The sequence below is a fragment of the Solanum lycopersicum genome, chromosome 11 (assembly GCF_036512215.1).
Source record: "Solanum lycopersicum chromosome 11, SLM_r2.1".
Classification (NCBI taxonomy): Eukaryota; Viridiplantae; Streptophyta; class Magnoliopsida; order Solanales; family Solanaceae; genus Solanum; species Solanum lycopersicum.
In genome coordinates, this window is record NC_090810.1 from 23,144,634 (window position 1) to 23,156,775 (window position 12,142).

Below are 12,142 nucleotides of genomic sequence, written 5' to 3' on the forward strand. Positions count from 1 at the left end.
TGCTGCCTGCCCATTGGCCTGCTAGCCGGCTTGGGCTGTCTGCCCACTTGCGCCTGCTGCTGGCTGCCAGGTTGGGTGGCGTTCTGCCTGGATGGATGGAGGGACGTCACAATCTCCCCCACACATGATTCGACGACCGCGACGCATTGCTGCAAGAACTCCTGAATTTTTTCTTTGAACTGGCACAAGTCTTCGTACTATTCCCAAGTGGCTTCTTCAGGAGTTTGTCCCTTCTAATGTACGAGAAACATGGCATTGGCCTGTTGTCCTCATTTCCGTTTGGCTTGGTAATCTATTATAGCTTCAATTTCTCGATCATGGGAGGCAGTAACGGTGATAGGGGCCCGTTGTGATTTGTTCCGGCTGGGATCGTCCTTATCCTCATGATAAGTCTTAAGAACGCTTGCAAGAAAGACCGGGTGGATCCTTAAGTGTGGAGGTAACTCCAACTTGTATGAAGTTTTACCCACCTTGGCAACAATTTTGAAAGGACCCTCATATTTCCGCACCAAATTGTGATGTACGCCTCTATGTGCCTTAAACTGCCTCAGATTAAACTTTACCAAAACCTGCCGCCTTGCCCAAATAAGATTTAGCAAGGTCGAGTTGTTCTTCCCAACCCTTGGCAAGGTTGTAAGCGCCCAAACTCTTCCCTTCAAAATAGGTTGGCAGTAAGTGCGGAGTTTGGGGTTGCTGGCCTATTGCTAACTCGAACAGTGTGCGCCCTGTAGATTCACTCCTCTGCAAATTGTAAGAAAATTGCGCCATGTCTAGGAGCTTAGCCCAATCTTTCTGATGTGCACTGACATAGTGCCTAAGATAGCATTCCAACAAGGCGTTGACGCGTTCAGTTTGGCCATCAGGTTAGGGGTGGAAACTGGTGGAGAAGTGAAGTTTTGAACCAAGAATTTCAAAGAGTTCACTCCAAAATTTCCCTGTGAAACGAGGATCCCGATGGCTAATGATGAACCTCGGCAGCCCCCAATACTTCACAACATTTTTGAAAAACAATTGTGCAGCTTCCTTAGCAGTACAACCAGCTGTGGCAGGCATGAAAGTAGCATACTTGGAGAATCTATCCACTACGACCATAACCGTGCCAAACCCGTTTGACTTCGTCAAAGAAGTGATGAAATCCATAGATATACTCTCCCATGGACGATCAGCTATGGGTAATGGCTCCAACAGCCCTCCTTGTTGCCTTTGCTCTACCTTGTCTTGCTGGCACACAAGACAAGTCTGCACATACTGCTCGATCTCTTCCCGCATTCGTGGCAAGAAATAGAAGGCCTCCACTAATGCCCTCGTTCTCTTCTGTCCTGGATGCCCAGCCCACGGAGTGTCGTGGCTTTCTTTGATAATTCGCCGCCTGATGAATCCAAACTTTGGTACATAAATCCTCCGGCCAGTGGTAAGCAAGAATCCGTCTTCTACCCAAAACCGTTTGGTTTGGCCTTGAGCAGCCAGCTGCATAATCTTCTTGGCTTCCGTATCGCGTTGCATACCATCTTTGATAGAGCTTTTGAATTCAATACCGACTGAGGAGATGGCCGCTAAATCAGTCTTCTTGCTCAATGCATCGACTACCACATTGCCCCTTCCTGGTTTGTACTCCAAGTTGTAGTCAAATTCCGCCAAGAATTCCTGCCAACGAGCCTGCTTTGGTGTGATCTTCTTCTGTGATTGAAAATAGCTAGTGGCAACATTGTCGGTTTTCACTACAAATTTGGAGCCTAGTAGATAGAATGTACGTAGACAATGCACAATGGCCTTCATCTCCTTCTCCTGCACAGTGTACCATCGTTCAGCTTCATTCAGCTTCCGGCTTTCAAAAGCTATGGGGTGCTTCTCCTGCATCAAGACTCCCCCAATGGCAAAATCAGAAGCATCCATATGGATCTCGAAGGTCTTGGTGAAGTCAGGCAACATCAATACCGGTGCTTCAGTAACCTCAGCCTTAAGAACTTCAAATGCTTCCTGGCACTCCTCGCTCCACAGCCAAAACCTGTTCTTCTTCAGCAGCTCGGTCAGTGGGGCAGCTATAGCAGAGTACCCGCTAATGAACCTGCGATAATACTTATCAAGTCCAAGAAAATAACGTAGCTCGGTCACTTTCATAGGCGCTTCCCAATCTTGGATCGCCTTTACCTTTGCCTCATCCATACGAAGTTCACCTTGGCTGATCACATGGCCCAAGAAGTGTATCTTTGGTTGGGCGAACTGGCACTTCTCCCGCTCGACATAAAGCTGATTCTCCCGCAAGACTTTGAAAACCTTCTTCAAGTGCTCCACATGTTCCTGCAAAGTGCTACTATAGACGACTATGTCATATAAGTACACTACTACGAACTGGTCCAAGTAGGGACGTAAAATCTCGTTCATCAGTGTGCAAAATATGGCAGGTGCGTTGGTTTAGCCGAAGGGCATCACCAACCATTCGAATGCTCCATACCTTTTCACGCATGCTGTCTTTGGCTCATCCCCCTCTGCAATGCGCACTTGATAGTAGCCTTTCCGGAGATCCATCTTGGTGAAGTACTTGGCCTCTCCAAGACAATCAAACAAATCAGCGATCAGCGGGATTTGATACTTGTTCCGAATTGTGATCTTGTTGAGCGCCCTGTAGTCAATGCATAGACGCATCGACCCATCTTTCTTTTTCTGAAACAACACCGGCGCTCCATAGGGTGCTTTGGATGGAAGAATGTGACCTGCTTCGAGGAGCTCTTTCAATTGCTTCCTCAGTTCCTCTAACTCAGCCGGAGCCGTGCAATAAGGTGCAAGCGCATGTGGCTTGCCTCCCACCTCCAACTCGATCATGTGGTCTACCTCACGCCTTGGAGGTAGAGTTTTTGGCAGCTCCTCCGGCATCACATCACTGTTTTCCTGCAAAACTGTTTCTATGATAGGTGGCAATGGCTCCATAGCACCATGGTCTTCACCCGAACTTGCGATGGTGGCTAAGAAGGTTGGTGCTCCTTTCTTCAGTCCCTTCACAATCTGCATGGCCGACAATTGGGCATATCCGTCTTTCTTCGGCACCCTAACAGGAGGCACCATACAAGACCCTTCCCCTTCCATCACCATGAGTTTTTGAAGGTAGGGATCAATCATCGTGTGGCAACACTGAAAGAATTCCTGTCCAAGAATAACATCGGATATGTCCAAACGAGCTACGGTAAAATTCGTATTACCTCTCCACCGTCCTAAAGTGATGCTGACCCCATGAGTAATTCGACACATGAGAGTTGGTGGGGCGTTGACCGTCTTGAGGCGATTGTTACTTGGAACAATTTTCAGTCCCAATTTCTCTGCCGCCGTCTTGGTCATGATGTTGGCTTCAGCCCCAGAATCTACCCTGGCTCAAACTAGTTGCCCATTGATGGAGATATCCACATATTGCGTACTGAAATCCCTCGGGTTGTCGGCCTGTTTGGCTATGGCTCCACAGATTCCAACCATGCCCAACTGAGTGGTGTCTGCCGATTTCGCCTTGTCTTGTGCCTCCTTTTCCTTCCACTCACGGAGGATGGCACTAAGTCTCTTCATCTCTGGGCACCTGGCATAACCGTGTGGTCCGCCATATATATAGCCCCGTCTCCTTTGCTGGACTGCGTCCTCTTCTCCGAGTACTTCTTATGTTCAAACCGTCTGCTATCGGGCTTGGGCGTGTCTTGCTGCTTGGGATGTGCCGACTGTTCTCTGCCTCGACCACGGTCTCCCCCGCCTTTAGCTTGACTACCCCTTGCCTCCTTGTCCTTCGCCTTGTCCAAACGATCATGTTTGAAATCTGTCAAGGTTTCGGTTTGAGTGATGGCCTCATCAATGGTTCTTACTTGACGCCGCTCTAACTCAGTCCTCCCCCAATTTTGCAGCCCGTCCATGAAGGTGAACAGCATGTCATCTTCCGTGAGTTGGGGAATTTGGAGGGTCAAGATTGTGAACTCTTTCACATATGCCCTAATAATTCCCGTTTGCTTCAACTCCCGTAGTTTGCGTTTCATTTCATAAACAACATTGTTGGGGAAGAAAGCTTTCTTGAATTCCTCAAGGAATTGTTCCCATGTGTTGATGGTGCGTGTGCCCCTCTTGATCTCGGCATCTTTTCATTTCCACCACAACATGGCTACATCTAAAAGATACAACACGGCAGTGTTGATCTTGTTTGCATCGCTCCTGACCCGATTACACCTGAAATAATTTTCCACGTGCCATAGGAAATTTCCTACCTCTAGGGCGTCGCAGACACCCTTGAATGTTGGTGGCTTGGGAACCTCGACTCTGGACTCCCTTTCCTGGCCAAGTGATGTTAATGGTCCAACCTCCCTCTCTTCTTTGAGAGCTTCTACCTTGTTCTTCAGCATCTGGATCGTCGTAAGGGCGTCCAAAAATCTGAAATCCAAGGAAGTAATGGTTTCCTTCATCGCTAATTCAGACCGCTTGCGTACCTCCAACTCCTTCCGAATGGCGTCAACTTCATCAAGGGAGTGCTCTTCAAGGTCTTTGACATCACTGTCCAACCCATTGAAGCGCTGGCCTAAAATCTCAACAGCTAGCCTTGCCCTCTTGACGCTTGCAAGCCATTCATGTCCAACAGTGACATCGATGGTATCTTCGCTGTCGTCGTCGTCACTTCCATCGACAATATTATGCTGGAAAGATGTTTGTCCATCGCTTGGTGGAGGAACATCTGGTGGTAGACCGCCTGATGGAAGACCGCTTGGTGGAAGACCGCTTGGTGGAAGACTGCCTCATGGAAGACCGCCTGGTGGAAGATCAGTTGGTGGAGGATTAGTGGGTGGAAGATCGGGCAGATTGGGCACATTGGGTTTATTTTCCTTCTGCTGCTTCTTCCCTTTCTTGTTCTTCTTTACTACCTGAACGTTGGGGGTGTTGCTAGCGCCGCTTCCGTTTCCTTCGTTCGTCATTCTCTTACAATGAACCTTCTCTGATACCAATTGTCACGGACTTTTTGATTCAGACAATACTCCGTGCGGCACTTGACAGTTTACTCACAATTCTTGCACGTTCTTGCAAACTCAAGTTAGCCTCTCACTCGGATCTCTAAGAAAATAAGAAGTAGACAGAATTTTGGAAGAAGGAACTTCTATTACTTGCTGAAATTATTGGATGCTTTACAAGTAAAATGAACTACTACTTATACTACTCTAATGCCTAAGAGTTAGTAAATGCTACACTATACAAGTTCCTAAGTCTATGCCTACAAGACATGCTTCTAACTCTTCCAAAAAGAACTCCTAGATGCTCCTAGTCTGCCCTAACGCCTAGAGGCCTTGAACAAGCCTCTTCAATGCTTGTAACTGCCGCCCCACTACCTGCTGTAACAGCTGTAACGGCTGTAACTGCCGTAACAGCTGAAACTGTTGTAACGGCTGCCTCTCCAACTGCTGCCTGCCCCTTGGACTGCTGGCCGTCTTGGGGTGTCTGCCCCCTTGCACCTGTTGCTGGCTTCCAGGTTGGGTGGCGTTCTGCCTGGATGGATGGTGGGACGCCACAGTAGGCTTTCTTTGAGCACTCTAATTCTTCAAAGTAACAGCGTCAGAGGCATGACCCGGCCATTAAACGCCATGAGCGCATCGCCCGACAAAAGGGACGAGACGACCGTTGCACATCTAGGGCGGACCGGCCGGCCCATCCCAATGTCCAACTACGAGCTTTTTAATTGCAACAACTTAAATATACGCTATTGGAGCTGGAATTACCGCGACTGCTTGCACCATACTTGCCCTCCAATGGATCCTCGTTAAGGGATTTAGATTGTACTCATTCCAATTACCAGACTCATGGAGCCCAATATTGTTATTTATTGTCACTACCTCTCCGTGTCAGGATTGGTTAATTTGCGCACCTGCTGCCTTCCTTGGATGTGGTAGCCGTTTCACAGGCTCCCTCTCTGAAATCGAACCCTAATTCTCCGTCACCCGTCACCACCATGGTAGGCCACTATCCTACCATCAAAAGTTCATAGGGCAGAAATTTGAATGATGCGTCGCCAGCACGATGGTCGTGCGATCCGTCGAGTTATCATGAATCATCGCAGCAACTGGCAGAGCCCGCGTCGACCTTTTATCTAATAAATGCATCCCTTCCAGAAGTTGGGGTTTGTTGCACGTATTAGCTCTTGAATTACTACGGTTATCTGAGTAGCAGATACCATCAAACAAAGTATAACTGATTTAATGAGCCATTCGCAGTTTCACAGTCTGAATTTGTTCATACTTACACATGCATGGCTTAATCTTTGATACAAGCATATGACTACTGGCAGGATAAACCAGGTAGCATTCCTCAAAAACGTCACGCGCCGCATGAGACCGGCGTGCCCTTTCAGTCACGGTCAGGTCTAAGGAGAGTACGATAGTTATTTGCAAGGAGCATTCGTTTTGGGCAGATAGAAGCCGATGAAGGCCCCATTCCCACTATATCTACCGTATTTGAGAATTCGAGGCACCGCTCACGGACCACGCCATTGTACAAGGAAGCGAGGGAAGGCGTGGGACGCGAAAGCGTCTTTTGGGTTCACCCCGCACATGAGACTCGAAGGGAGAAAGGCGACCATTTGCACGTGCACAATGCCTAGGCATTAGGTATGCAGCACAGGATTCCGACGTCCGACCATCCTAGATTGTGCTTCATCTACCACCGAATTGGCATGTGAGATAAGACGTCGCTTCTCGAAACAGGGATCCAACCTACCAATAAATGCCCAATACCACTCATAAGCCATAGTTGAATAGCTCTGTCAATGCACGCTCGACATCCACCCCGACGCCCGACATGAGATGTCATGCGAAGACCCAAATGCCTTCTTTACAAGGCCAATGCTACACCTGCCATTGAACTCTTGCCCAAGGGAGTTGAGAATTTAATCACTGCAGAGATTGTTTGAGGAAGACCAAGGTTCACACAAAGGAACCGCCCACGACGTCGTTCGACCGTGTGCGATGTCCAAAGGCGGTGATAACATGCCACGCCCGACATCGTTTGACCGTGTTTGCCATTTAAGGGCTATGATGGCATTCCACGCACGAAGTCGTTCGACCATCTATGCTGCCCAAAGGCGATGATGGCATGCCACGCTCGACGTTGTTCGACCGTGTGTGCTGTCAAAAGGTGGTGATGTCATGCCATGCCCGACGTCGTTCGACCTTGTGTGCTGCCAAACGGGGATGATGGCATGCCACGCCCGACGTCGTTCGACCGTGTTTTCCGTCCAAAGGCGATGATGGCATACCAAGCCCGATGCCGGTGATGATGGCATGCCACACCCGACGTCATTCGACCATTTGGGCTGCCCAAAGGCGATGATGTCATGCCACGCCTGACGTCGTTCGACCGTGTGTGCTGCCTTAAGGCGATGATGGCATGCCACGCCCGACGTCGTTCGACCGTGTGTGCTGTCCAAAGGCGGTGATGGCATCTCACGCCCGACATTGTTCGACCGTGTGTGATGTCCAGAATTGGTGATGTCATGCCATGCCTGACGTCGTTTTACCGTGTGTGCTGCCCAAAGGTTATGATGGCATTCCAAGCCCGACATCGTTCGACCGTGTGTGCTTTCCAAAGGCGGTGATGGCATTCATGCCTGATGTCATAAGACTGTGTTTGTCGTCTAAGGGCTATGATGGCATGCCACGCCCGACGTCGTTCTACCGTGTATTCTGCCCAAAGGCGATGATGGCATGCCACGCCTGACGTCATTCGAGCGTGTGCGCTGTCCAAAGGTGGTGATGTCATGCCATGGTCGACGCACTCCAACCGTGTGTGGTGCCCAAGGGCGGTGATGTCATGCCACGCCCGGCGTTGCTGACCGTGTGTGCTGTCCAAGGGCGGTGATGTCATGTCACGCCCGACGTTGTTGACCGTGTGTGTTGTCCAAGGGCGGTGATGTGCTGCCACACCCGACGTCGTCTGACCGTGCATGCAGTCCAAGCGGTGGTGTGATGCCACGCCCGACGTCGTTCAACCTTATGTGCTATCCAAGGGCGGTGATGTCATGCCACGCCCGACGTCGTCCGACCCTGCCTGTAGTCCAAGGGTGGTAATGTCATGCAACGCCTGACGTTGTCCGACCGTATGTGCTGTCCAAGGGCGGTGATGGCATGCCACGCCCGACGTCGTCCGACCATGTGTGCTATCCAAGGGCGGTGAGGCATGTCACGCTCGACGTCGCTCGACCGTTTGTGATGTCCAAAGGCAGTGATGTCATGTCACGCCTGATGTCATTCCACCGTGTGTGCTGCCCAAAGGCGATGATGGCATGCCACGCCCGACGTCGTTCAACCGTGTGTGCTTTCCAAAGGCCGTGATGGCATGTCACGCCTAACGTCGTACGTTGAGAAAGAGAGTACAGAGTTAGAGATTAGAGATAGAGAGTAAAGAGTTGAGAGAGTAGAAGATGAATAGATGATTTTGTGATTTAAAAGAATGAAATTTAGGGGTATTTATAGGTTAAAAAAATGGGTTAAAGTGTAATTTTTAAAACTTACGAGATTAAAAAAGTTAGGGTGGGGTAGGGCTCCTATTGGCTGAAATTCTACTCAAATATTGTTTGGGGCCCCACTAGCCTATACCCAGCGGCTGGTAACAGATTTATTTTTTTTAAAAAAAAATTTAACCGAACCAGTCTGGTTACTATTGAAACCGATAAATTCTGGTATTTATCTATTTCCGTCCCGGTACCTGTAACGGAACCAGAAATTAACGGTGATTAACGGTACTAACTGGTACTGAACCAGACCGGGACGGACCGGATTGGAATCCGGTAAGTACCGGTTCCGCTGCCACGCATAGACAGGAGTAGACATTGATTTGCTAGAGAATCATAATGAAAATGTACAACCCAAATATGCACGTTCTATGGTACAAACACACATCAGCTTTCTCAAATGACTTTAATATGTATAAAAAATATTTTTTAACATTTTTTTTTTGAAAATTCAAAAAAATTAGTAATAAATTAATAAAAATGGGGAAAATATCGAAAAAAAATATGAAATCAACTCCGAAAATTCACAAATAAATATGAGAACCTTAAAATAAAAAATTTAATAAATTTTAATTTTTAAAAGGAGATGTAAAAAATTAAAAAGCCTAAAAATAAATTAAAAAATAATGATTAAAAGTCAGAAAAATACGGAAATGCTCGAAAACACTTTTAAACATGTCAAATTAATGATAAGATATATATTTGCACAAATAAAAAAGTATTTCAATATCGTATGAACTATAAAAGTAATGAAAATGATGCGAAAGAGCCCCGTTAGGAAGAAACATTAAAGAATAGATAATTGAAAGTAGATGAATATGTTTGTGATGGCATGCCACGCCCGACGACCATGGTCTCCCCCGCCTTTAGCTTGACTACCCCGTGCCTTCTTGCCCTTCGCCTTGTCCAAACGATCATGTTTGAAATCTGTCAAGGTCTCGGCTTGAGTGATGGCCTCATCGATGGTTTTTACTTGACTCCGCTCTAACTCGGTCCTCGCCCAATTCTGCAGCTCATCCATGAAGGTGAACAGCATGTCATCTTCCGTTAGTTGGGGAATTTGGAGGGTCAAGATTGTGAACTCCTTCACATATGCCCTAATGCTTCCCGTCTGCTTCAACTCCCAGAGTTTGCTCTTCATCTCATAAACAGCATTGTTGGGGAAGAAAGCTTTCTTGAATTCCTCAAGGAATTGTTCCCATGTGTTGATGGTGCTTGTGCCTCTCTCAATCACAGCATGTTTGCGTTTCCACCATAACATGGCTACGTCGGAAAGATACAACACGTCAGTGTTGATCTTGCATGCATCGCTCCTGACCCGATTACACCTGAAATAATTTTCCAAGTGCCATAAGAAATTGCCTACCTCTAGGGCGTCTCGGACACCCTTAAATGTTGGTGGCTTGGGAACCTCGACTATGGACTCCCTTTCTTGGCCAAGTAATGTTGATGCTCCAACCTCCCTCTCTTCTTCGAGGGCTTCTACCTTGTTTTTCAGCGTCTGGATCGTCATAGTAGCGTCCAACAACCTGAACTCCAAGGAAGTAATAAATTCCTTCAACTCTAATTTCGTCCGCTTGCGTAGATCCAACTCCTTCCGGATGGCGTTAACTTCCTCAAGGGAATTTTCTTCAAGGTCTTTAACATCACAGTCCAACCCATTCAAGCGCTGCCCCAAAATCTCAACAGCAAGCCTTGCCCTCTCAACGTTGGCAATCTATTCATGTCCAACAGTGACGTCTATAACGTCTTTGCTGACGTCGTCTTCACTTTCCTCATCTATATTCTGCTGGAAAGATGTTTGTCTGTCGCCTGGTGGAGGATCATTTGGTGGCAGATCGCTTGATGGTAGACTGCCTGATGGCAGACCGCCTGGTGGAAGACTGCCTGATGGCAGACCACCTGGTGGAAGACTGCCTGTTGGCAGGCCGCTTGGTGGAAGACTTCTTGGTGGCAGGTCGCCTGGTGGCGGATTGGGCAGACTGGGTTCGTTGCCCTTCTTATTCTTTCCCTTCTTTTTCTTCTTTCCTCCCTGAACGTTGGGGGTGGTGCTAACGCCGCTACCGTCTCCTTCGTTCGTCATTCTCTTACGATGAACCTGCTTTGATACCAAACTGTCACGAACTTTTTGATTCGGACAATGTTCCATGCGGAACTTGACGGTTTACTCACGACTCTTGCACGTTCTTGCAAACTCAAGTAAGCCTAGAACTCGGATCGCTAAGAAAATAAGAAGCAAGACAGAACTTTGGAAGAAGGAACTTCTATTACTTGAAAAATGATTGGATGCTTTACAAGTAAAATGAACTACTATTTATACTACTCTAATGCTGCCTAAGAGTAAGTAAATAAACTATACAAATTCCTAAGTCTATTCCTACAAGACAAGCTTCTAAGTCTTCCAAAAGGACTCCTAGATGCTCCTAGTCTGCCCCATGATCTGCACAAGCCTCTCAAAGGCCTGAAACTCCTGAAACTGCTGCCCCACTAACAAGTGTAACAGCTGTAACGGCTGTAACTGCCGTAACAGCTGAAACTGTTGTAACGGCTGTCTCTTCACCTGCTGCTGGCCCCCTTGGCTGCTGGCCTGCATGGTCAGCCTGCCCCGTTGCGCCTGCTGGCTGCCTAGTTGGGTGGCGTTCAGCCTGAATGGATGGCGGGATGTCACAATGGGCTATGATGGCATGCCACGCCCGACGTCATTCGACCGTGTGTGCTGCCCAATGGCAAAGATGGCATGCCACGCCCGACGTCGTTCGACCGTGTGTGCTGTCCAAAGGAGGTGATGTCATGCCACGCCCGACATAGTCCAACCGTGTGTGCTGCCCAAGGGCGGTGATGTCATGCCATACCGGATGTCATCCGACCGTGTGTGCAGTTCAAGGGCGGTGATGTCATGCCATGTTCGATGTTGTCGACCGTGTGTGCTGTCCAAGGGCGGTGATGTCATGTAATGCCCGACGCCGTCCGATTGTGCGTGTGGTCCAAGGGCGATGATGTCATGCCATGCCCGACGTCGTTCAACCATGTGTGCCATCCAAGGGCGGTGATGTCATTCCACGCCAGATGTCGTCCGACCGTGCGTGGAGTCCTAGGGCGGTGATGTCATGCCACGCCCGACATCATCCGACCGTGTGTGTTGTTTAAGGGAGGTGATAGCATGCCACTCCCGATGTCGTCCGACCGTCTGTGCTGCCCAAAGGCGATGATGGCACGACACGCCTGAGGTCGTCCGACCGTGTGTGCTGTCCTAAGGAAGTGATGGCATGCCACGCCCGACGTCGTTCGATCGTGTTTCCCGTCCAAGAGCGATGAGCGCATGCCACGCCGGACGCCGTCTAACTGTGTCAGCTAGTCCAAAGGCGATGATGGCATGCCATGCCCGACGTCATTCAAACGTATTTTCCGTCCAAGGACTATGATGGCATGCCACGCCGAACGTCGTTCGACCGTGTGTGCTGTCCAAGGGCCATGATTGCATGCGACGCCCGACGTCGTTTGACCGTGTTTGCCGTCCAAGGGCTATGACGGCATGCCACGTTGATGTTTTTCGACCGTGTGTGCTGCCCAAAGGCAATGATGGCATGCCACACCCGACGTCGTTTGATCGTGTGTGCTGTCCAAAGGCGGTGA